This window comes from Sorex fumeus, unplaced genomic scaffold (genome assembly GCF_029834395.1).
Source record: "Sorex fumeus unplaced genomic scaffold, SorFum_2.1 ptg000043l, whole genome shotgun sequence".
NCBI classification, from domain to species: domain Eukaryota; kingdom Metazoa; phylum Chordata; class Mammalia; order Eulipotyphla; family Soricidae; genus Sorex; species Sorex fumeus.
In genome coordinates, this window is record NW_026606100.1 from 32,070,272 (window position 1) to 32,095,274 (window position 25,003).

Sequence of the window (25,003 nt, forward strand, 5' to 3'; positions counted from 1 at the left end):
CCATGTGCAAGGCAAGTGCCTTACTGTACCAACTCTCCCCTTCTCCCCCTTCATATTTTAAATTATGAACTAATGGGAATCTCTGAACTTTATATTGCTTCTCTTTATTGAGTAATGATACATTTGGTTGGAAGGCTTTTTCTTCCTCTCTTCTTTCTCCTAACAGTACCAGTTGTAACTCCCCAGACTGGATTAGATCCAGATTGCATGGAAAATCCTTCTTCCCAATTAAGAATGTTTGTACTGAAGCCTTTTCTGTCTGTAGCTGTCCATCATTAGCTCGAGTTTTCCTGACTAAAGAGGGGGATAGATCCTACACCTGGAAAAGAAACGAAAAGCTTCCTTTATTCATGTCTTTCAAATGACTGCAACTTTTGCCTGACTACTTGGAAACTTAACTTGAGTGGAGGTTGTTTTTGTTTTGTTTAGGGGCCATACCCAACGGTGCTCAGGGGTTACTCTTGGCTCTGCACTAAGGAATTACACCTGGCAAGCTCTGGGGACCATATGAGATGCTTGGGAACAAACTTGGGCCAGCCTTGTGCAAGGCAAACTACCCTTTAAGCCTTGCAAGGCTCTGTCCCTTCAGTTGAGGTTGAAAGATAAGTTATTCTGCTAATTGTACAGTTTGCTTATTATTATTGTTGCTTATTTACTCTGTGCCACAGACAGGACCTAAAGTCTTCCATCGGTGTTGGGGGTAAGGGGATACTTGCAGATAGGGGATGGGAGAGGGATTGCCCTGGAGGGGGGATTGAGGAACTCTCCGTTTGTCTGCTTGGAGAAGATAGGTTTCTAGGGGTACGCTGAGTAATTTTGTTTCTGAAAAGGAAACAGGTAAGCCAGATAAGTTGGGGGACCTTTACTTTACATGATCTCCTTTTCTCATTCTCTTAATGACTGAGGGATATTTGGCCTTCAGTTTACAAATGAGAAGGTTGAGGTGTAGGTGACTTGGTTGTTTCAAGGTCATACAATAATTTGTGATTTTGGATTTTTTTTTAAACTCAGCTCTTTGTGACAACCAAACTTGTGTTCTAAGCCAGTCTGTTATGCTGGTCTTCTCAATAAACTGATTTACATTTCTATTTTAAGTGTGTGAAGCTTTTTTTTTTCTTTTCAAAACATTGCTCAGAGTTTGTTGGGTAACAGACACAGAAATATACTTAAACTTGTACATGTTTATGGCTTTAGCCCTAGCATGATACCGGACATACCTACTTTCCTCATGAAAGCAAATTAGTTGTTGATTCTTGGGATCCTATACCCAGACAATTCTATTTCCACTGTTTTCCTGTTAGATATTCAAATACCGACGTTATAGTGTACAAAGTGCTTCTTAAGTTCCACCTGCTCGTATTTTTAATAGCTAAAGTGTTGTAGTGTTGTTATGTGTCACTCTTAGGGAATCACAAAAACTTCAGTTTTTTCATTTTGATTTTCAAGTTGATTTTCGTTTTATCTTTGTTTTTGGTAGTCACTTGCTTTTAATTGATTGCATCCTCCCTGCGATCAGTCTTTATTTCTCTCTTATTTTGGGGGTTGTTTATAAATCTAAATAAGAGTCTAAGAATAAATCCATTGGAGAATGATGAGGATTTTAGAAAAGCTGTTGAAAGTAAAAGAGTGTAGTCAGGAACAACGAAATTAAAGGGCGTGATCGTTGCATGAGCCAAGGACACTTGCGCTCTGGTTCACTTGACAAAGTTTCCTAACAAGACTTGGGGACCTTCTTGCCCAGTTGTCTGCCTGGGGTTGAATTTGAAGAATCCTGTCACTAGTTTTTTTTAATTCGTTTTCTTTTCCCCTTTGTAATAGTTGCAGTCCTGTGTGCATAGCTTGTTTTATAGCTGTGCTCCGGACTTAGCCAGGCTGTTTTCTAGCCTTTTCTTAGGTAGGAGCAGGTAGGATCCAGGATACTGTTCTTTAGAGAAGAATTTAACGTGTAGTTTTTACCTTTAACCACTGGTATGTGAGACTGTTTGCCATATGTATTTATAAAAAAAAAATCTTTCTATATTAACGTGCTATGTTTAATATTAAAAAACTTTTTTTTTTCTCCCCAGATAGTGTTCCATTTGCATAGAATCCAGGGGGATATTTTTAGGGGTGTTTCAGAGTATGAATGGTGTTAGGGTAGAAGGTTGATGTATTTATGCTTGTAATCTCTTGTTGTTATTGCGCAATAGTACATATTAAATTATAATTGTTTTTTTAAGAAACATTGTTATTAAAAATAACAGGTATCATTAGGAGATATCAGATTGTACAGAGTTGCAATCAGATGACAGGCAGCTGGACAATTCTCTAGTTCAGTTTTTAACGTTTACCCACAAGATGGTTAAGAATTACTTAGAGGTTGGTCACTCATTAAGAATAAGGTCCTAATAATGAAGAGAATACCCCAAGACAATGGAAACAAAGGACATGAGAAGTGATATTCAGTAGGAAATCTGCCCCTGGAGAATAGGACAGGGAGGGGGCAATGTCTGTGGTGGAGGGAAGCACTCAACTCGGTGGCGAAGGTGAATGGTGGTAAAGTGTCCCTTTTGAAATCCTATCAGCAACAGCACTAGAAACCATAGTGCAAGAACATACAGCGCCAGAGAGCTAGTACAGTGGGTAGGGCATTTCCCTTGTATGTGGCTGACCCTGGTTCAATCACCAGCATCCCAGCTGGTTCTGCAAGCCCACCAGGAGTGATTTCTGAGTGCAGGGCCAGGAATAACCCCTGAACAGGACTAGATGTCGCCCCAAAACCAAAAAATAAAACAACTTGCCCCTCCAAAACCCAACAAAACATAAATACATGGGTATGTATGTATCTCTCTCTCTCTCTCTCTCTATATATATATATATATACACACACACTATATATATATGTCAAAGAAGCAGACATATGGGTGAAAGGCAAATGGGGTTGGTGAGAGGCCATTGGTGGAGGAAAGTGGACACTGGTGAAGGGACCAGTGTTGCAAAATTGTACACCTGAAAACCAATCATGAATAACCTTGTAATTTTACTGCATAAAACAAACAAACAAGACCCAAAAGAATACGGTCCTCAGGGACAGAGACTTGCCTTGGTTTGATTCCTGGCATTGCATATCGTCCCCCCAAGCATCACTGGAAGTTGCCCCTGAGCACTGTTAGATGTGGCCCAAATTTCTTTCTTAGACCAAGGGGCCAGGGACATTGCTAGGGGGCTAGTGGGCAGGCTTTGCTTGTCAGAGCCCTGGGTTTGATCCCTGGGACTGCATGGTCCCTGGAGCACCTCTCAAACTAACTTTTAAGCACTGAAAAGAAAGGTAGTGAGAAAGTGAATTTTTTTTTCTTTTTGGGTCACACCCAGCGATATTCAGGGGTTATTCCTGGCTCTGCACTCAGGAATTACTCCTGGCGGTGCTTGGGGGACCATATGGGATGCTGGGAATCAAACCCAGGTCGGCCGCATGCAAGGCAAACGCCCTACCCACTGTGCTATAGCTCCGGCCCGAGAAAGTGAATTTTTTATTGATCTTAATGCACCTGGTAAGTAGCATCAACAGGTAGAGAGCTCTAGACTGTCGTCTTTCCACCTGCTAGCTCACGCCTCCTGTGCCAAGCTGGTTAGAAAGGCAAATAATGAGGCTTCCCATTGCTTTTTATTTTGTGTGATTTTGGTATCATTAGGGTTTTTTTTTTCTTTTTTTTTTTTTTGCCTGTTTTTGTTTTTGTTTTTGTTTTGGGCCACAGCTGGCTGTGCTCAGGGCTTTCTTCTGGCTTTGCACTCAGGGATCATTCCTGGTGAACCATAAGGAGTGCGGGGATCAAACCTGGGTTGGCCATGTGCAAGGTAAGAGCCCTACTGGCTGTAGTATCTTTCTGGCCCCATTTGTGAGATGACACCGTGTTTATTATATCCTGAATTCAAGCCATTTTTGACAGGCATTTGGTTTGGTCAAGGTCACGGTTCTCCCGTTGTTCGCTCGAGCGGGCCCAGTAACGTCTCTATCGTGAGACTTGTTGTTACTGTGTTTGGCATATCGAAATACGTCACAGGTAGCTTGCCAGGCTTTGCCTTGCGGGCGAGATACTCTTGGTAGCTTGCTGGGCTCTCCGAGAGGGGTGGAGGAATCGAACTCGGGTCGGCCATGTTGGCTGCGTGCAAGGCAAACACCCTACCCGTTGTGCTATCGGTTTAATGGAAAATATTTTGTGCATTTGGTTTAATGGAAAATATTTTAGGAAGTGAGTGTTCGTATCTAGATGGCTGGAAGCCTCAACCAACCCCACAAAAATCCCTCAAATGGTTTTCTTTTGAAGGCAGTAGAAAGAAAGAACAGGATAATTGGTTCTTAATAGTAAGCTGGCCGCTGGAGAGTGGGATTGTTCACTGCAACAATGATAGAGGGAAGTGGTCACTCATATTGTTTGTTTTTGATTTTGTGCCACACTCCGCAGTGCTCAAGACCTACTTTTGGTTCTGCACTTAGGGATCACTCCTGGCTGGGGTGGGGGATGTTAGGGATTGAATCCCCTTGGTCAGAGGGATTGAACCCCGGTCAGCTACATGCAAGGCAACTGTGTACTTGCCTTGTACTAGCACTCTGGCCCCAGAGGTGGTCACTCTGGATGAGGATTGATTGGGTCCTAAAGGGGGGAGGTAAGGTATTATGCATGAAAATTTATCATAGTAACATTATTGCCTGTCTATCTGTCTGTCCTCCCGTTGCTCATCAATTTGCTCGAGCGGGCCTAGTAACATCTTCATTGGAGACTTTGTTGTTGCAGTGTTTGGCATATCGAATGTATCACGGGTAGCTTGCCAGGCTCGGCCGTGGGGGCGAGATACTCTCGGTAGCTTGCCGGGCTCTCCGAGAGGGGCGGAGGAATCGAACTCGGGTCGGCCATGTTGGCTGCGTGCAAGGCAAGCGCCCTACCGCTGTGCTATCACACATGGCCGACCTGAGTTCGATTCCTCCGCCCCTCTCGGAGAGCCCGGCAAGCTACCGAGAGTATCTCGCGCCCACGGCCGAGCCTGTGATATATTCGATATGCCAAACACAGTAACAAGTCTCATGATGGAGACGTTACTGAACCCGCTCGAGCAAATCGATGAACAACGGGAGGACCGTGACTGTGACATTATTGTCAACCATAGGAGAGAGGGGGAAAAAGGAGGCAGGCTGGGGGGTGGGTGGGAAAGAAACTGGGGACATTGGTGGGGGTGGGATTGGTGTTGGAACAGTGTACTCCTGAAATTCAGTCATGATTAACGTTGTAACTTTGTAATTCATGATGATTCAATAAAAAAACTTTAAAAAAAAGTTGTCTTTTGACCTAACACGTTTTGAATATCCATGAGTGATGTAGTCTCTTTTTGCCTATTTCTTTTATGAGAGTGATGAAGATTGGACTTGGGTCTGCGAGGTGAAATTTCTTTTGTTCCTTTAATAAAATTTTTAGTACATATGATTGGTTTATAAGAGTTCCATTGGATTATTCATCAAAAGAGAAGCTTTTCTCCCATTATGAGTCGTGCATATGTGTGCCCCTTTTCAGTTTCTTAATAATGGAAGCTACATTTTTATTTGGTCCATACCTGATGGTGCTTAGGGGCTACTTCCTGCTCAGTACTGGGGGATGCTCTGGGCGGTGCTGGGGGACCGTGTATTGGGATCCAGCTCTCCTGCATTCAAAACAGACACTCCAGAGGGACTGGAGAGAGAGAGTGCAGTGGTAGGGTGCTTGCTTTACAGGCGACTCATCAAAATTCAATTTTTGGTGTTCCATATGGTTCTCTGAGTACAATCAGGAGTGATTCCTGAGAGCAGAGCTAGGAGTTAAGCCCTGAGCATTGCTGGGTGTGGCCTCCTTCCCCCCATCAGTTCTGCCCAATACAGCCCAGTGCTTTGAGCCATCTTTTCCCTGGCCCCATAATCTATATTTTTTGCTGAGAATCATGCTTGATTTGTGAGGTGACTTGGGATAATAGAATCATTGAAGGCTGAGCGCAGCCTTTTATATAGGTAGCGAGTATACTTCTGATTTGGGATGATCTGAACAAGACAGGAAAGATCCTTGTTCTGCTTTGCTCTTGGTTTTCATGGGGATCCACACCACGTTCTTCCCCACAGAGGGTCTGAGAATTATGTTCTGAGATCATTGAAACTGTGTGGGACCAGTTAATTTTAATCATTAACAAATCTAAGCATAGTTAATATATTGTTAGCTAGAAATATACAAAATAGGCTGAATTTACACAATATTCTCTTATTTCATTTGCTCTTGAACTAAAGCTTTTAAGTACAAACCTCTGGACTCTTAATTAGATGTTTACTTTAGTTACACACAAAGTAGTATATTTCTTTCCAAAGGGGCTTTTCTCTGAACTAGTATATTTTATTGGCGATAAAGTGAAATTCCGATAAGGTTTGCTTTGACATATAAAGAATATTTATTCTACTTAAAGACATGGAAATGGATGGCTAGGACTGAAGACTGTTTATTTTATTATTGTCTTTTTATTTTCTTATTCTCAGAACACACAAACAAGAAATCCCAAATTCAGCCAGTACTAAAGAGGAGAGACAATGTGGGCATTCTTTGAACATCACATACACTGGCAACTCCAGAATGTCTGAATAAAGGGGCGTTAGGGGCGGTGGACTTTGGAAGGGGGAACTAGGGGACTAAAACAAGCACCCTTTGTAGATAGATGTGCTTATTAGACTGGGTTAGCGTTGAAGGAGAAGATGGGGGTGCTAACGCTCCCCCTCTTTTATTTCAGTGCTGCCATTGATTATGAAGACTGCAGTCACGGTGTTGCGAGGTGGAGAGATCACCATTTCTTGTCACTTAACTCTCTTTAAGTCAGAAAGATTTTGGTGGAAATGTTTGAAAAGTTGTTTGTTCTTTCCTTTTCCGTTTGGTTTTTGGGCCACCCTGTGCTCAGGGCTTACTTCTTGCTCTGTGCTCAGAGATCACTCCTTGGGGGCCTTGGGGAGCCATATGTGGTGCCAGGGATTGAACCCGGGTTGGCCACGTGCACTGTACTATCTCTCCAGCTACAGGAATGTCGTTTCCGAATTCAGATCCCATGACTGAATTCAAAGGTTAAACCTACTAACAAGACTTAAGGAAAACTGGGCTCTTCTGCTTGGGCCCGCTCGAGCAAATCGATGAACAACGGGAGGACAGTGACAGTGACAGTGACTTGGGACAAATAAACCACTTTATTTTTATTTACTTATTTTTTTTTCTATTTGGGTCACACCCGACAGTGCTCAGGGGTTATTCCTGGCTCTGCACTCAGGAATTACTCCTGGTGGTGCCCAGGGGACTATATGGGATGCTGGGAATCGAACCTGGGTCGGCCGAGTGCAAGGCAAATGCCCTCTCTGCTGTACTGTTGCTCCAGCCCCAAATAAACTGCTTTAAATCTCTTTTGTGTTCCACAGTAAAATAGGACATTTTCTAGCCTGGAGGGTACTTGGTAATAATTAACATGATAATGGATGTGTTAAAAAAAATCACTGCTAATAGTACCTGGCACTCCGCACTCAGGCACTCAGCGAACCATTATTTTCATCAGGGTGATTTTCTAGGATCTTTCTGTTCTCTGGATTAGGGATTGATAGTCCGGAGAAGTGCCTTGGTTCCTGTGTGCTCATTGTTTCGGATGTTGAAATTGTTGAAAGTGACTCATCATAGGTTTCAAAATAATTGTGATTGAATTCTAGACACTTTGACTCTTCCAGTAGTCATAGTTACTTAATGAAATGGTCATATGCAGATAATATTTCTAAGGAAAAAAAGGAACCATTGGATTACATATTCTACCTACTTTAAAGTGAGAACACTGATTAGAATTTTATTCTCCTTAATGCTGAAGTGACTAGAAAAGAGAGCGTCTAAGAAGAAATTGAACAAATGCCCATGGATTTCAGAAGCCCTTTTCTGAATAACTGAAGACGAAAGGAAAATCTCAAATTGCACTTGATAAATTTTTTAAACATTAATTCCATTAGAAATATACAGTCTGGGGTTGGAGAGATAGTACAGCGGGTAGGGTACTTGTCTTGCGCATGGCTCTACCAGTTTGATCCCTGGCATCCCGTATGATCCCTGGGGCCCTCCAGGAGTGACTCTGAGCACAGAACCAAGGGTAAACTCTGAACACAGCTGGGTGTGGCCCCAAAACAACAAAAACAAAGTATTATAAAATATATGGGCGTTGAAGATGTGGCTAAGTGATAGAGCAGGTCCCCGGCAAAGTATAAAAAATGATGATGGTTATATAGCATAAATAATTCTTACACAGCATTACTAGTTTTTTTTTTTGGGGGGGGGTCAGTAGTTACTCCTGGCTCTGTACTCAGGAATCACTCCTGGCAGTGCTCAGGGGACCAGATGGGATGCCTGAGATTGAACCACGGTCAGCTGAGTGTAGAGCAAACACCCTACCACTGTACTATCACTCCAGCCCCAGAATTAGCATTTTTGGAGGGCCGCACCTGGCTGTGCTCAGGGCTTACTCCTGGCTCTGCTCTCAGGGATCACTCCCGACAATGCTCGAGGGGTCCATACAGTGCAGGGATCGAATCAGATCAGCTGCATGCGAAGCTGGAGCCTTATCCTCCAAAGAGCACTATCTGTCCGGTCCCAGCATTAACATTTTTGTTTTCCTTATATCATTGTAACTTTCTGTTACTTTTAGAAAGCAATCAGGAATCACAAGAACTTTCTGCTTTCTGGCTTTAGTAATTGTTTCCCCTGGAAACGTTTTTTGGTGGGGACCTCCCAGTGGTGCTCGGGAGGTTGGGGCAGGTGTGTGAGAGGATCCACCTCAGGAGATGTGATGGTGCTGTGCTGGCCTGACAGTCCTGCGGATACCTACCCCAGCCGCTATGTCGGTGTCGGGGGCCTCCCACGATCTGTGAGAACCAGGTGATGGCGGGAATTAAACCTGGGTGTCCGTGCCCTAACCTCTCTGCCATCTCCCAGACCTTCCACTGGAAACTGCCTTGAAAATCTTTATTGTTTGTTTTGGGCCCACACCCTGTTGTTCTCAGAGCTTACTCCTAGCTCGACACTCAGGGGTCACTCCTGGCAGGGATTGGGGGACCATATGGAGTCCTGGGGAATAGAACCCAGGTCAATTAAACGGCCTGCGAGGCAAATGCCCTACCCACTGTTCTACACTCCAGCCCCTCCCATGTTCCCCGGGGTAGCGTGCTGAGTGAAGTCAGCCAGGGGAGAAACAGATACAGAATCATCTCTCCTATGTGAAATACAGAGAAGCAGAGGGAATAACAAATGCCTAGAGTTTAGCAGAACCTGAGTACTAGTCTACAGAATGGAACTTACCAGGGCAGGGAGATGGAGGGAGTGGGAGTGGAGGGGAGACCCTGGGTTGGGGTGGAGGGAAGGAGACATTCTCGTGGGGTGGGTGTGTGGTTTTGAAGCATCAGATGCATGAAACCCTGTCATTCACAGTATTTTTTTTCTTTTTTTGTGGGGTCACACCTGGTGATGCACAGGGGTTACTCCTGTCTCTGCACTCAGGAATTATCCTGGCAGTGCTCAGGGGACCATATGGGATGCTGGGAATCGAACCCGGTGATGCACAGGGGTTACTCCTGTCTCTGCACTTAGGAATCATCCTGGCGGTGCTCAGGGAACCATATGGGATGCTGGGAATCGAACCCAGGTCAGGCGCAGGCAAGGCAAACGCCCTACCCGCTGTGCTATTGCTCCAGCCCCATCATTCACAGTATTTTTAAGTCACAGTGCCTAAAATGAAATTTTTAAAAGTTGTAGAAAATGCACCAAAATGTTAATAATAGAGATGGAATAATTTTTGCACTATTTTCATTTTTAAAAAATGTTGGGTAGGTATTACTTTCTTATTGAGGCACAGAATGCAAAATTCCTTCTACTTTCCATTTCCTATTTGGGAGAATCTAGGTCTTTCTCGAGGTTGCATACTCTTCATATTCTGATTCTAGCTAACTGTACCATCTGTCCAAAGCTCATAGCTGCATATATGTGATATATTTTTCACATATGCATCCATGCATGTATCTGCTTCCATATTTACAAATGTATGTGTTCATATATTTATGTACTATGGCTAACGAACTTCTGCTCATATTCCTCTTCTAAAGGACCCCGAGTTCTGCCCATTTAAGAGTGCTTACTTAGCCTTTACACCTGGTTTAGATTTCACTTTTTTCCCTCTGATGATCTTTAACCTCGTGCCATTTGTAATTGTGCCCTACCTACCATGAATTCTTCATCTCTTCAGTTCTGGACTCACTCCTGACCCTGTGCTCAGAGATCACTCTTGGCAGTGCTCCGGGACCTGTTGGTGGTGGGGCCCTAACTAGGGCCAGCCCTGTGCAAGGCAAGTGCCCTAATCCCTGTACTATCTCTTGGCCCACAAACTGATACTTTTAAAAGGAGTGAGATGAATTGTGGGGGTCAGTGCTACATGCACCATGTTGAAATATCACATCACCTTGGAGATTACTCATTTAGTTATAGGAGGGGAGTACTTTGTACTTTATTTTCTTATTCAAAAGATTTCACTTGCTCATTCAGAGGAAACAATCAGAAATTCAGATTGTGGAATGTTCTGCAAAACAACTCATCTGGGGGCTAGAGAGAGAGTAAAATGGGTAGGGCCTGCAACTGACCCAGGTTTGATCCCTGGCATCCATATGGTCCCCTGGGCCTGCTAGGAATGATCCCTGAATGCAGAGCCAGGAGTAAGACCTGAGCACTGCCGGTGTGCCATTCCCCTCCACTTCCCCTCCCCAAACTAAACAATAAAACCCCAACTCATCTGGAGTAGATAGTAGTGATTCTAATACAACATCTTACTTTCCCGATGAGAGCTAATAAGAGAACTTGCGGTGTCAGTAATAAAGTGAAGACAAGAACCTGGCTTTCCTGGTTTTGAATCCTGTGCTAATATCATCTGCCTCCTGTTGACCCTCAACCAGTACCACAGCACAAGTACGTGTTACCGAGACATAGGTCTGTGTTTTGGCAGGCATTCCTATATTCAGTTTTTCAAAAGATGAGCCTCAGCTTCTCACACCCTTCAAATTTAGCCAGACTAAAGCAGAGCTCCGTGGACTCAGCTCTGTCTTTTTGTGTGCTGCTTCTTTTGTTTGTCCTCTTCTTCTTTATCTTGTATTTTAAATGTATTTGCATTGTGCTATTTTTTTCTTTCAGTTTGGGGCCATACACGGGGGTGCTCAAGGGGCTACTCCTGATTTGGTGCTAGGGGACCTGGTAGTGCTTTGGGGACCACGCAGAACTGGGGATCTAGCCCAGGCTTCCTGCATGAAAAAAAAAAGCATGCCCTCCAGCTTGTTAGGCTCTCTCCAGCCCCATGTATTTTACCATTTAGTTAAAAATTAAAATATTAAAAAGTTAAAAAATATATATGTGTGTGTTTTTTTGCTTTCTGGGTCATACCTTGTGATGCACAGGGGTTACTCCTGGTTCTTCACTCAGGAATCACCCCTGGTGGTGCTCAGGGGACCGTATGGGATGCTGGGAATCGAACCTGAGTCAGCCACGTGCAATGCAAATGCCCTACCTGCTGTGCTATTGCTTCAGCCTCTATTTTTGACAAATTGAAATTGCATGTACTTAAAGTATAGTATGACATTTTGATATATGTATATTGAAATGATTATGACAGATGAATGAACTTTTTTTTTCTTTTTGCTTTTTTTGGGGTCACACCTGGCAACACAGGAGGCAACACTCCTTGCTCTGCACTCAGGAGTTACTCCTGGTGGTGCTCAGGGGACCATATGGGATGCTGGGAATCGAACCTGGGTCGGCCGCGTGCAAAGCAAATGCCCTACCCGCTGTGCTATCTCTCCAGCCCCTGAACTTTTTTTTTTTTAATGTGTAAATGTGGCAAGCACACTTGATATACGATCATGGTCATGGTCCTCCCGTTGTTCATCGATTTGCTCGAGTGGGCCCAGTAACATCTCCATCATGAGACTTGTTGTTACTGTGTCTGGCATATTGAATACGTCACGGGGAGCTTGCTAGGCTCTGCCGTGCGGGCGAGATACTCTCGGCAGCTTGCCGGGCTCTCTGAGAGGGGCGGAGGAATCGAACTCGGGTCGGCCATGTTGGCCGCTTGTAAGGCGAACGCCCTACCACTGTGCTATCGTTCCAGCCCCACTTGATATACAGTGAATCATTATTATTTTGGTTTGTGAACCATACCCAGCAGTGCTGAGGGCTTACTCCTGGCTCTGTGCTCAGGGATTCACTCCCGGCAGCATTCAGGGGACCCTATGGGGTGCCAGGGATTGAACCTGGGTCATCAGCAACCATGCAAGGCAAGCACTATCTCTGCAGCTCCCCACCCAGCACATTATCATTAACTATAGTCACTATGCTGTATATCAGGTCTCTAGAACTTTTTTCTCTAAATTTAAGGTTTTTTTTTTTTTTCAAGTTTAACATTAATTCCATGCTGTGTTTCAGTAAGAACAATATAGATTGTGTGTCTGGCTACAGCCAGATATCCAGCAGTACAAATCACACGTACTGAACGAAAGAGGTTGAGTGAACAAAGTAGGAGAAGGGGAGGGGGGCCTTGGGGGAACGGGAGAGAAGAAATGAAGAACCGAGCGCGCATGCAGACTTTTCCATGCTACCTGCGATGCTGACTTGCTTCAGCGGGAGAGTAGAAGGCAAGAATGAGCGATTTAAACAGGCAAAGAAAAAAATGACACCACATATGCCTCTGTAGTATGACTAGCATCGCTGAGATGTTTGCATCACTAGACATCTAATGGCTTTCAAATGCAGTTTCCATTTCTAATGGTTATCTTGCCACATCTAGCAGGAGGCAATATAGTGATTCTGACAAAGCCTCTCTGCAGTCCTGTTAAGCATATCTTAAAGAACCTAAAAGCTGGATCAGTAAAATCCACAGAAATTAACTCTCGCCTTTAAGCCGGACCAGTAAAATCCACAGAAATTCACTCTTTTAAGAACTTTTGAAAGCTTTTTTTTTTTTTTTTTAACCAGCATGACAGGAACCTAAAGTCTGAAACCAAATGTAAAAGTCATATTTGGTAGTTCTCAATGACAGTGGGGGACTTCCCAAAGGGGAAGGGATGGGAAGGAGTGGGGTGACCAGAGGGGGTTTCTCCTGTCAGCTTTTTTATGTCTCACTGATTTTCATCTTCTGTATCCTGCAGCGCTTCCTTATTCTGCTCTTCACCCGTTAGCCTGCCTGCCTGAAGCCCACAGTGTCAGGTTACCACTGACAACTGCACAAGTGTAGAGTCCTTTTAGCTTTCTTCACTCACCGTATCCAGTTCTGCAGTTGCATCATCAAAAGCTGCTTTTGCCAACCTGCAGGCATGGGCAGGGGAATTAAGAATTTCATAGTAGAATACTGAAAAATTGAGAGCAAGACCTAAGCGAATGGGATGTGTTGGTGGAAGTTCTGCCATTGCAGTAGCACCAATGGCTTCATAAGCCACTAGGCTAGTCCCTGCAGCTTCCTTCTTGTCATTCTCTGCGGCAGATTCAGCCAAATACCTGTGGTGGTCTCCTTTCATTTTATAACAGAAAACCCTGGACTCGCCACTGTTAGCTGAAGTGTTTGTCCAGTATATCCACGATGTCACAACAGTTTGATTCTAGCTGCCATTTGTCAGTTTTCCCAGAACGTGTGTGTGTGTGTGTGTGTGTGTGTGTGTGTGTGTGTGTGTGTGTTGAGGGGGGAGGGCATACCCAGTAGTGCTCAGGGATTACTCCTGGCTCTGCACTCAGGCACTCAGGAATTACTCCTGCCAGTGCTTAAGGGGCCAAATGGATGCCAGGAATAGAACCCGGGTCAACCATGTACAAGGCAAGTGACCTCCCTGCTGTTCTGATGGCTCCAGTCATCTTCCCAGATCACGTTTAGTTTGTCTTCTCCTCCCTTGTTTTCTTCTTTTTTGTCGATGCTGTTGATACTCACCGGGAAGCTCTTCTAGCTCCAACCCCAATTTTATGTGCACCAGATAAGAGGTTTCTTTCTTCAGCCGTCAGCTCCACATCCATGCCCGCGCTTTCTTCATTGATTCTACCATCTCGCGTCTCAGTCTTCTTGGCAGCTTCTCCTGCCACACTGGATCCTCCGTAGCCGAGCGGCCCCAGCAGCCGTGGGTGGGGTGTCTTGGGCACTTTGTTGTAGTGAGGTGAGGTGTCTGTGGACACAAACGCCATAAATTTCGACACCGTTGTAAAACACATTACCTTACCTCTAAGAATTTTAATGAAAGTCGTGGTACTCCTCACTCTCACCCTGCGCCACACTGCAGGCCGTGCTTGCTGTTCTATGAGAATGACTCAAACTGTGTCTTTAAAGGAATCATCGGGGAAAATCTCTTGTTACATTCTCATTCATCCATCCGTATTCCAGACTTCTAACTCTGGTAGGGATAAAATGCCAACTTACTGCGTGCCAAAGAGAAGCTACAGATCCAGCTTACTCAGAGAACTGTGCAAAAGACTCCCAACAGCCACACTCCTGGCTCCAAAAATTTGGTTGTTTTCAATTTCAACACAAAATGCCTTTCTTCTTTTCCACTGGGTCCAGCCCAATGTCTCACTCAGCTGTGTGGGCCTCTGTCCCTCTAGCAGGTCTGGACGTGGCTCCTCAGGCGAGAGGCCAGTGGCTCCCACACCATTACACACCATGGCATGGGGTCACCTGTGATGACTGCTGCAGGGAGGTCCATGAAGAAACTTTTACACAGGGCTTACTCCTCTCTGCCCTCAGGGTTCACTCCCGGTTGGGTTCAGGGGACCATCTAGGGTGCTGGGGATAGAACCCAGGTGGGCTGCATGCAAGGCAAATACCCTACCAGCCATGCTATTTTTCAGCCCCTTTTTCTATTTATTTTATTTCAAATTTTAAGACCTTTTGACTACCCTGTCTAACTAAGCCACTCCCTGCCTATATCGATGCTTACTGTTACTTCATTAATTGTCTGCAGGATGACTGGAAGCCTGACCGACCCTCCAGATCAACAGGAGCGTTTTTTTAATTTATTTTTTTTTATTAATTTTTATTAGTGAAACACCATGAGGTACAGTTGTAGATTTACAAATTTTTGTGCTTGGGTTTCGATTATACAATGATCAAATACCCATCCCTCCACCAGTGCCCATTCTCCACCACCACGGGTCCCAGTATCCCTCCCACCCCCCATCCCCCCATCCCACCCTGCCTCTATGGCAGGGCATTCCCTTTTGTTCTCTCTCTCCTTTTGGGTGTTGTGGTCTGCAAAAGTGGCATTGAGTGGCATTCATGTTCGGTCCATAGTCTCCTTTCAACATGCATCTCCCATCATGGGAGGATCCTCCAAACATCTTTTATTTGGTAAGGAGCATTCTTTATATTTATAAGTGTCTGCAGTTTAAGCCAAGATGTAGTGCTACAAAGTAAAGTAAGTAAGTAAAGGCCCTCCCGTTGATTGTCGATTTGCTCAAGCGGGCCCAGTAACGTCTCCATTGGAGACTTTGTTGTTACTGTGTCTGGCATATCGAATACTCTCGGTAGCTTGCCGGGCTCTCCGAGAGGGGCGGAGGAATCGAACTCGGGTCGGCCATGTTGGCTGCTTGTAAGGCGAACGCCCTACCCGCTGTGCTATCGCTCCAGCCTTTAAACCTATTAGTGCTACACTAATAGGGGGCTGGAGCGATAGCACAGCGGGTAGGGCGTTTGCCTTGCATGTGGCCGACCGGGGTTCGATTCCCAGCGTCCCATATGGTCCCCTGAGCAACGCCAGGCGTAATTCCTGAGTGCAGAGCCAGTAGTGCTACAAAATAGATTAAACATTAAAACAATATAAGTGTATTTAGGTTCTCTTAACCTTTAGTAGCTTGTAATACAATCTAGTAAGATTTTTTAAAAAGAATAAACAACTTGTCTTATGAAAAAAAAATTACAATCTCTGACTCTCCAAGCTTCTCACTTGCCCCTAAGGCAGTGAAGAAAACAAAACAACAATTCTAGAAACTATTTGTCTTACACACACACACACACACACACACATACACACACATATAGATATATACTGCTTTTTTCCTTTTTGGGGGGGTGGCACACCTGGTGGTACTCAGGGCGGGCTCTGGGGACTATATGGGATGTTGGGGATCAAACCTGGGTTGACCATGTGCAAGCCAAATGCTCTACCTGCTGTGCTACGGCTCTGGCTTCTGAGAGTGTTGTCTTTGATCAGCGCCTCCACTTTGCTCTTTCCCCGAGCCTCAGGTAACCACCATTTCATCTTCTCTTACTAGGAATTTCAATGTACATGAAATCACACCATATTTCTCTGTATATCTGCTTATTTTACTTAGAACAATGTCTTTTATGTTCTCTGTATTGTTGAGAGTGGCAGGATTTCTGGGTGTGGGTGTGGGTGTATGATACTGGTGATCAAATCCAGGGTCTCTCATGTGAGAGACCTCCCTCCCTCCCTCCCTCCCTCCCTCCCTTCCTTCCTTCTTCCCTCTGTTCCATCCTGCAGTTCTTGGGGTATCCCTTAGACTCAGTGCTTGGGAAATCATGCAGTGCTGAGGATCAAACCTGAGGTATGCAGCCGCTGCCCTTTTTTTTTTAATGGCTTTGTAAGATATATCTGTCTGTCTGTATCCATCCATCCACAGGCTCTTTAAATAGTTTCCACAGCTTGGCTACTTGGAATAATGCTGCAGTGAGCAGACGTGTGAAGATATTCCTTCAACACCATACTTTTATTTCCTTTGGATAAATACCCAGAAGTGGGATTGTTGAATAATATGATAGTTCTGTTTTTAGTTTTTTTGAGAAACTTACGTGTTATTTTTCATAACAGCTGTACCGGTTTACGTCTCCACTGGTAGTTCATGTTGATTCTCTCACCAACACTTGTGACTTCTTTAGTCTTTTTCATGTTTTGAAGTGGGGACATCAGTAATTGAACTCAGGGTCTCAGGATAGCAAAGCATGAACTCTACCACTAATAGACTTCTGCCCCCCAATATTTCTTCTCTTTTGTTTTTATTTCTTGGGCCATGTCCGGCATTGTTTAGGGCTTACTTGGCAGAGCTTGGGGGTCCAGATATTCAATGCTGGGGACTGAACATGGGCAAGTACCCTCCCCACTCTGCTATCTCTCTGACCTCTCTGGCCCCTCTTTGGAATATTTATTAATAATTGTCCTAACAGCTGTAAGATGATACTGATTGTGGTTTTGACTGTGGCATTTTCCTGTTGGTGGAGATATTGAACATCTTTTTATATGTCTATTGGCATGTAAGTATCTTTGGAAAAATTCCATTCAGGTCTTTCTTCCACTTTTCTAATTGAGTTTGTTTTTTTCCCTCTTAGAGCCGAGGAGAGGGCTCAAAGGATGGGAACACATACTTAGCGTATGGGAATCCTGGTGGGTTCTCTCTCCAACACTACCTCGTGCTCTGAGTGATCCTCAAGTACCCTAAAGAAGTTGAATTTTTTTAAATGAAAAATTTGTTGATTATTCGCTTACAGAGGGTTTTGGGGGTTTGTTTTGCTATTGAATTTATGAATGCATTGCATGCTTTTGATGGTGGCTTATCAGATATTATGATTTGCAAGAATGGTTCCTGTTCCATAGGCTGCTTTTCCATTTTGTTGGTTGTTTGCTGTGCAGAAGCTTTTGAGTTCGATGTAGTACCACTTAGTTATTTTTGGTGTTGATGCCTGTGCTTTTGGTACCAATTCCGAAGAAAACCACTACCAAGACCAGTGTTAAGAAGCCTTTCCTTTACTTCTCTTCTATTTTTGGTTCATCGTTACAGGAGCTGAGCTGAGTTCTGCCAAGGCGGTCTGTGTCTCCCTGCTGTTAGACTGAGTTAGATGATGCCCTTGCATCATTTTTGTTACTGTGGGGCCCTACTTAGAACTCCTGTACCACCATGGGGGTCTTTTCCTTTCCTCGGGTCACTGTTGTTTACATTTTGAGGCTCCTCTGGTGGCATTTGAACTCCTCCAGATCAGTAGTTTTCTCTGTCCACCTCTGATCTTGCCACCTAGAGGTGTTTGATCACTCTTTGGTTTTCAGAGAAACCCTTTAAACTCTGTGGCTGTTTCTTGCTTTACAGTAAAGCCTGGTTGAGACTCAGACCCCTTTCTCAGTCCCCCCAGTTCTGATAGCATTCATAACATATTTGATCTATGGGACTAGAGCGATAGGACAACGGGCATTTGCCTGGGATGCAGGTGACCTGAGTTGGACCCCTGTCATCCACTATGGGTCCCTGAGCAGACCAGGAGTAATTCCTGAGTGTGGAGCCAGGAATAAGCCCTGAGTGCCCCCGGATGTGCTCCCCATCAAAACAAAACAGAGCAAAATTGATCTGTAGTGTGTAAGGCAAGTGGAGAAAATTGAAAGTTATTTTATATATCATGTGAATTCTCCAGGAGCATAGGGGCGAAAGTGCTGGCTATAGATATCAGCAAACAGTTCATTTGTACTGAAGGAAATTCCATGGAGGTGCTTTAGCTGTGAAAGATGGTGATCTTAGGCAATCTTGAAGGAGGTCAGAGATCAGGGTAAAGAAACAGGCATTGCAGTGGGGGGAGCAGTATTGGGAAAGGCACAGAACCCAGGGAAGTTGTGTTTGGGAGAATGTGAGTGGCTGATTCAATGGACTCCTGCGGTTCTTTGCTCTACATCTATAGTGCCCACTGATGGTTCTTTCTGTATATTGACTGCTGTCCTGGGTCTTTTCTGTTTGGCTTGTAGGGTGCCCGAGGTACATTGAGTGTTACCAGTTGAACAGCGGTGTGGCCATAAAATCTCTTCATTGGGACAGTTTTCTTTTTCTTTTTCTTTTTTCTTTTTCGGTCACACCTGGCGATGCTCAGGGCTTACTCCTGTCTCTGTGCTCAGGAATTACTCCTGGCGGTGTTCAGGGGACCATATGGGATGCCGGGGATTGAACCCATGTTGGCTGCGTGCAAGACAAACGCCATCCTCACTGTGCTATCACTCTAGCCCCACATTGGGACCGTTTCTATCCTGGATGACTCTGTAGCATTTGTAGTGGTAGCTATTGTTCTAGCCCAAGGTTTTAAAACTTTGTTTCACATGATTTTGGGGGAGTTTCACACTAATGCTCAGGGACCTGGGCCCTCTCCTGGCTCTGCTTGGCCTGACTGCGCAGGTCTGATGCTCTGCCCGAGCACGTGGTGCAGTGTAGATGTGGACGTGCTGGGGTTTTACCAGGCAGTGCCAGGCTGGGGCAGGGGCGTGTGAGCCAACCCTTTCATCTCTCTCCTTGGTTTCCTACCCCCAAGTATTTATTTATTTTTAAAGATCTGTTCTTCACAGTTTGTACAGCTCCTCTGTACAAAACTCCTCCAGGTTTTCAGGTTCAGATGACACTGTTAAACCACTGTTAAAACCTCTGAGGGGCTGAGGAGGTGGCTAAGTGGTAGAGCACTTTTGTTGCATGTGTGAGAGCCTGGTTTGATTCCCAGCTCCCCACACCACCTGAGTTCTGCTGAGTGTGGCCCCCATATAACACAAACAAAAAAGAGAAATAAAACTTCTGAGGCATTCCAGCTTCGATCCTGAATTTTCAGTGCTTTTCGTAGCCTTAAAGGATTAATTCCTTTTGTTTTGTTTTGGCCCTACACCAGGCAGTGCTCAGGGATTACTCCTGACTCTGTGCTCAGAGTTCACTCCAAATGCGGCTTGGCGGATCATATGGGGGATGTCAGGAATCGAATCCAGGTTGGTCCCATGCAGAGCAAGTGCCCGCCCTCACTGTACTATCTCTCTGCCCCCTACTTAACTATTCTGGCTTAAACCAGGAAAGAGTTTAAGCTTCATGGAGAAAGGGTCATGTGTGGGACTTGAATGTTTAAGTTTTTTTGGAGGGGACCATACCCAGCAGTGCTCAAGGGTTACTACTGGCTTTGCACTTGTAGACTTACTCCGGGCAGTTCTTGGGACACCTTATGGGGTGCAGGGGATCAAACGTAGGTCAGATACATTCTAGGAAAGTGCCTGACCCACTGTATTATCTCCCCAGCCCTGTGCTTCTTACTGTCTAGCTGTTTCTTTTCCAGTAAGGTGACAGGTCTGCACAGACTAAGGTGCCACCTTGGAGAACGCAGTACTGTGATCTGAGAAAGAACAAAAATGAATGCGTTTAAAATCTATTATTCTGTAATTCTTCTTTAACTTACGTTTCTTGTAATTTGAATGATTCTCCACTCAGCGACATAACTTTTTTGCTCACAGTGAATCATGGTAAATTAGGAAACGTGAGGCAAGAACTGACCATTAGGAAACAACTGACTTTTTGTTTGTATATTGGGCCATACCCAGCAATGCTCAGGGGTTTCTCTTGGCTCTGCACTCAGGAATTATTCTTGGTGGTGCTTGGGGGAACCGTACGGGATGCCGGGAATTGAATCTGGGTCGGCTGTGTGCAAGGCCAACACCCTACCCAGTGTTCTAACTCTCTGGCCCCTAAGAACTGAGTTTTCTTTTGTATAAATAAGTACCGCTTCCTCTGAATGAGTTGATGGCTCCTAACCTGTTGCCATAAACGCCCCGCAGTCATATGCTTTTTAATCCTTTCTCTGGCATATGTTTTAATAGTTTTCCTACTGCTTCATAGATACTATAATTCTCTGATAGTTTCCTGGGTTTTTAAAATAAACCTATAAAAGGTTGAGCTTCGTATTTAATAGCCGTGTTTCACAGTGTTCTAAAGCTCTGAATAAGTCTAGGCAGGCGAACGCTTTTGATGTTTCAATGCCTTTGTTTCTGTGTTTTAGGAAAAACGTATTTGTTCTTTGAGTTTCACATTGGGATGATTTTTGGATACTGGCTAGACTCTCAAAAAGTTACTTGGAAATGCTTATGAAGGAAAAATGTAGAAAAGCATGAAAAACACACAAGTAGACATTCCTCATCATTTCCTAGGATGGGGTTTTGAGAGGTTCCTTTTTCTCCTAGGTGAGAAAGACTCCTGTTATTTCTGCTGCTCTTCTTTTGGGTTGAGAGAGTGGGTGGGTAGGGGAGAGGCATGAATCGGATAATTGCACAGATAAACTCCCAGCGTGGGTCGTGCTGGAGGAGAACGGTTTGGTGCCAAGAGAGCTGTGTCAGGTAGAAGGTGAGGGAAGGGCAGGAATTTGGGTCTGGACAACAGACTGTTCCTGGGAGATGCAATATTCGGTGGTGGGAAGTACCTGGTCTCAGCAGGGAAACTGGTGACTGTGGCTGGTACCCAAAGAAATTGCCTGTGTGTTGGCCTGAGGGGTGACCTTGAGTGCACCAGGACCTCTCCCAGGCCCTTCCAGCAGGATTTACCAATTCTACTCAGCACGGATGGACCTTTGGAGAATTGAAAGTGTCTGTGCCTGGCATGCTTGGGGCAGCATCTGCAAGAAAGTACCAGCTTCCACGCGGGAAACTGAGAGCAGGGGCGTGAGCAGTGTGTGGAGGGGCCAGGTAATGCCAGGTGGAGCTTTAAATTTAAAACAGAAAGAAAGGGGGGCTGGAGCAGTGGCATAGTGGGTAGGGCGTTTGCCTTGCACGTGGCTGACCCAGGTTCGATTCCCAGCATCCCATATGGTCCCCTGAGCACCGGCAGGGGTAATTCCTGAGTGCAGAGCCAGGAGTGACCCCTGAGCATTGCTAGGTGTGACCCAAAACGAAACAAAGACAAAAACAAAAAAAATAAAAGAAAGAAAGAAAATATTCTTACCATATATTGGGGGGATGGAACCCCCAAAAATCAGCGCTCAGGAGGTCCAGGGGCCTCCCTAGCTCTTCTCAGCCATCTTGGCCTTTTGCTCAGTGCAAGGGCCTGAGGCGGTGATGTTGGTCTGGCCCTACCAGAGATGGTGGGCCCACCCCTGGTGGGGCTGGGGATTTTTTTCTGCCAGATGGGGTGGTGGGTGCACTGTGGGCTGGGTGACATGGTGCTGCTTGGGCCCAGGCTCTGCCTGCTGCTGTAAGAGCCTTGAGGTACTGGGGATGAGATGCAGGGCCCACAGAGACCCGTGCCAGGCGTGCCAGCCTGCTGTTTGAGTTCCCTCCCTGCTCCCAGCCTGTACTTGGAACTCTTTAATTTTAAAGTTTGTTTTGTTTTGTTTTGTTTTTGGACCACACTGGACTGTGCTCAGGGCTTACTCCTGGCTGTGTGCTCACGGATTATCCCTGGTGGTGCTTGGGGGACCATATGCAGTGACAGGGATAGGACTGGGGTTGACCATGTGCTAGGAAACTGGCTCTCAACACAGCCCACTCCCCCCACTAACTGTGCACTTAAAAAAAATATTTAAGGGGCTGAAGTGATAGCACAGCAGGTAGAGCGTTTGCCTTGCATGCAGCCGACCCAGGTTCGATTCCCAGCATTCCATAAGGTCCCCTGAGCACCGCCAGGAGTAACTCATGAGTACAGAGCCAGGAGTAACTCCTGTGCATCGCCAGGTGTGACCCAAAAAGCAAAATAAATAAATAAATAACATATGGCATTAATGTTTTTTTTTCCCCAGAATGTTATTATTTGTCCTTGGCTATTATAATGTTCTTGGAAACTGATTGGGGGCTTAATTAGAATATTAAAAAGAAATAATCATAATTTTAAAGGGAGATTTTAACTTTTTAATTAAATGATTATGAGGCAAGAATCATGAAAGTCCCCAGTTTGTTTTACTGACACTGTGTTCGAAATATGTCTCTTTAAGTGAAATACTGCTCTCCTCCCAAACTTCTTTAGTTTCTCCAATGGGAAGTTATTTCTTATTTCTTTTAGCATTCTGTGAACTTGAGTTTGCTTACATGCCTTCAAAAGTGACAACTAGAGGAACAGACAGAGAATGAACTCACTCCCATACGGGATATAAAGAAACATAGTTGGGCAATAACTGTAGCCCAAAGGCATTAGAAGTGACGAGCTGGAGGACTGTCCTTAGTAGGAAGCTGCCGCTGTGGGGAGGGGGTGCGGGGTGGGATGGGTTAGGGAAAGGACCACTTTGACAATGGCAGAGGGAGATGGTCCCTCTGGACCAGGACTAGGTCCTGAAAGGAGGTAAGGTGGCACGCATGCTTGGTAGCCTGTCAGTAACAGTATGGTAAGCCACAGTGTCTACACAGGGGGATTGAAGAAGGAAAAAAAAGAAGAAAAAAGTTCCTGCCATAGTGGCAGGCTCGGGGCAGGAGGGAAACTGGGGGCATTGGAGGGAAGTGGGTCCCGGTGAAAGGATTGTTGTTGGAACACTGTATGCCTGAAACTAAGTCCAGAATAACTTTGTAATTCATGGTGATTCATTTAAAGAAAAATATTTTTTTTAAAAAGTAACACCTTGTCAAATTTTGCTTTGTGTTTTGTGGTGATTTGTCTAAATGTTTTAGACTCTAATTTTAACATTCTTTTAAAAACATGTTCAAGGAGTACTCTTCCAGATCAAGTTGTTGGAATTTATCAGTGCAGCTGGTGAGGAGGACAGGGTTGGGGTCGGGGTTGGGTGGAGGTTGATGGGGAACGTTGGTATTTTATGCCCACCTGGAGAAGCCCGTGTACTGGAAGGCTCTCTGATGTTTGAATGCGAGTCTCTAACTAGTAGCTCTCCTTCTGGAGCAGAAGACCTTGAGGTTCTGGGCTAAAAGCACACGGGGGCTGCTTAACAGGGTTGGTAAGAGTTCCAGATGTTAGTGATGACCTTGTAAGCCAGTTGGTATATTATAGGGAAACTTAGAATTATTTCCAACAGAAGAGTGCAAAGGAGAAAATGTGACTTTGTTATGTGTTGAAGAGACCATTCAATTACTGGACTATAAAATGCCAGTATCCCACAAGATTTGTGGAATTGTTAGATTGTGGAACTTCAAGGATAGTGAAGGACAGTGATTTCTGAGGGAAGAGTTATGGGGTAATAAAAAGATGAAAAAAAATTTTTTAATGCTGGTTTCATGTTTTATTTAGACTGTTGCTTAAATCTTATTGAGCAAGAAGGGTATTTATGAAATAGTCACCTTAGTTCCATTTATTGAGTATTTTACCATACCCCAGGCCCTCTGCTATTTAATTCCACCTTACAACAGCCCAATGAAACACACGTTATTATTCCTTCTTCACGAGTCAGGAAACTGAAGCTCAGAAAGGCCAAAGCAACTGCTCAAGTTTACTCTGTGAATAAGTGGCCGAGCGGGAGTTGAATCTCAAATTGCCTTGAGACACTTAACCACTGTTCCTCTGCATGTGGAATTTTGTTTGGTAGCAGTTTGGTTTTTATAAGTTCATAAATCAGTGATGAATATTTATAAGACAGGTTGGGCCCGCCTGCAGTTCAGTCTTTGCTGTGCCCCAGACGTCCATTACAGAGAGTGCACGGAGCCCAGACGCCTGGGCGGGGCGGCCTGGGCACCCTCTATGCCCAGGGATTTTCTGCACTGGCCCGGCAGAGCAGAAGGGCGTTGATAGAGTTGTCGGGTGATCTGGGCTTTGAGATCGATCACTCTGGGGTGAGACTTTTCAAGGAGCTCTTCAGCTTTTGAAGAGGACCTGAAAGATGAGTAAGATTCCACAGCTAGAGATGGTCGGAGACACGGTTTCCTTTCGAGGGTTGAGTGTGGGCAGAGAAGGCAAGGGAGGGTGTACTGGAAAGGAAAGCTGGTCTAGAAAGAAAAGTTTTTGTTTTTTTTAAGCTTTAAATGTTTGTGCCACACCTACCTGTGCTCAGGGGACCCTGGGGTGCCCAGGATGGAACCCAGCATGCAGTTCGGCTCTTTGAACTATCTTCCTGGTCCCCTGGTAGTGAACGTCTTTGAGTGGATGAGTAATTTTCTGTTCTTTGTTTGGGGGCCACACCCGATGGTGCTCAGAATTTACTCCTGGCTCTGCACTCAGCAGTCACTCTTGGCAGGAATGGGGTCCCATATGGGCTGCTGGGGATCGAACCCAGGTTGACCACATGCAAAGCA

General features: G+C 45.0%; 1 protein-coding gene and 1 pseudogene across 2 annotated transcripts in view; one reads left to right on the forward strand and one right to left on the reverse strand.

Annotated features, from left to right (window-relative positions):
- CNNM2 (cyclin and CBS domain divalent metal cation transport mediator 2) overlaps positions 1-25,003 on the forward strand; it is a 157,222-nt gene that overhangs the window by 4,912 nt on the left and 127,307 nt on the right. The window lies entirely within an intron of this gene.
- On the reverse strand, positions 13,083-14,113 carry LOC130029898 (14-3-3 protein epsilon-like; annotated as a pseudogene).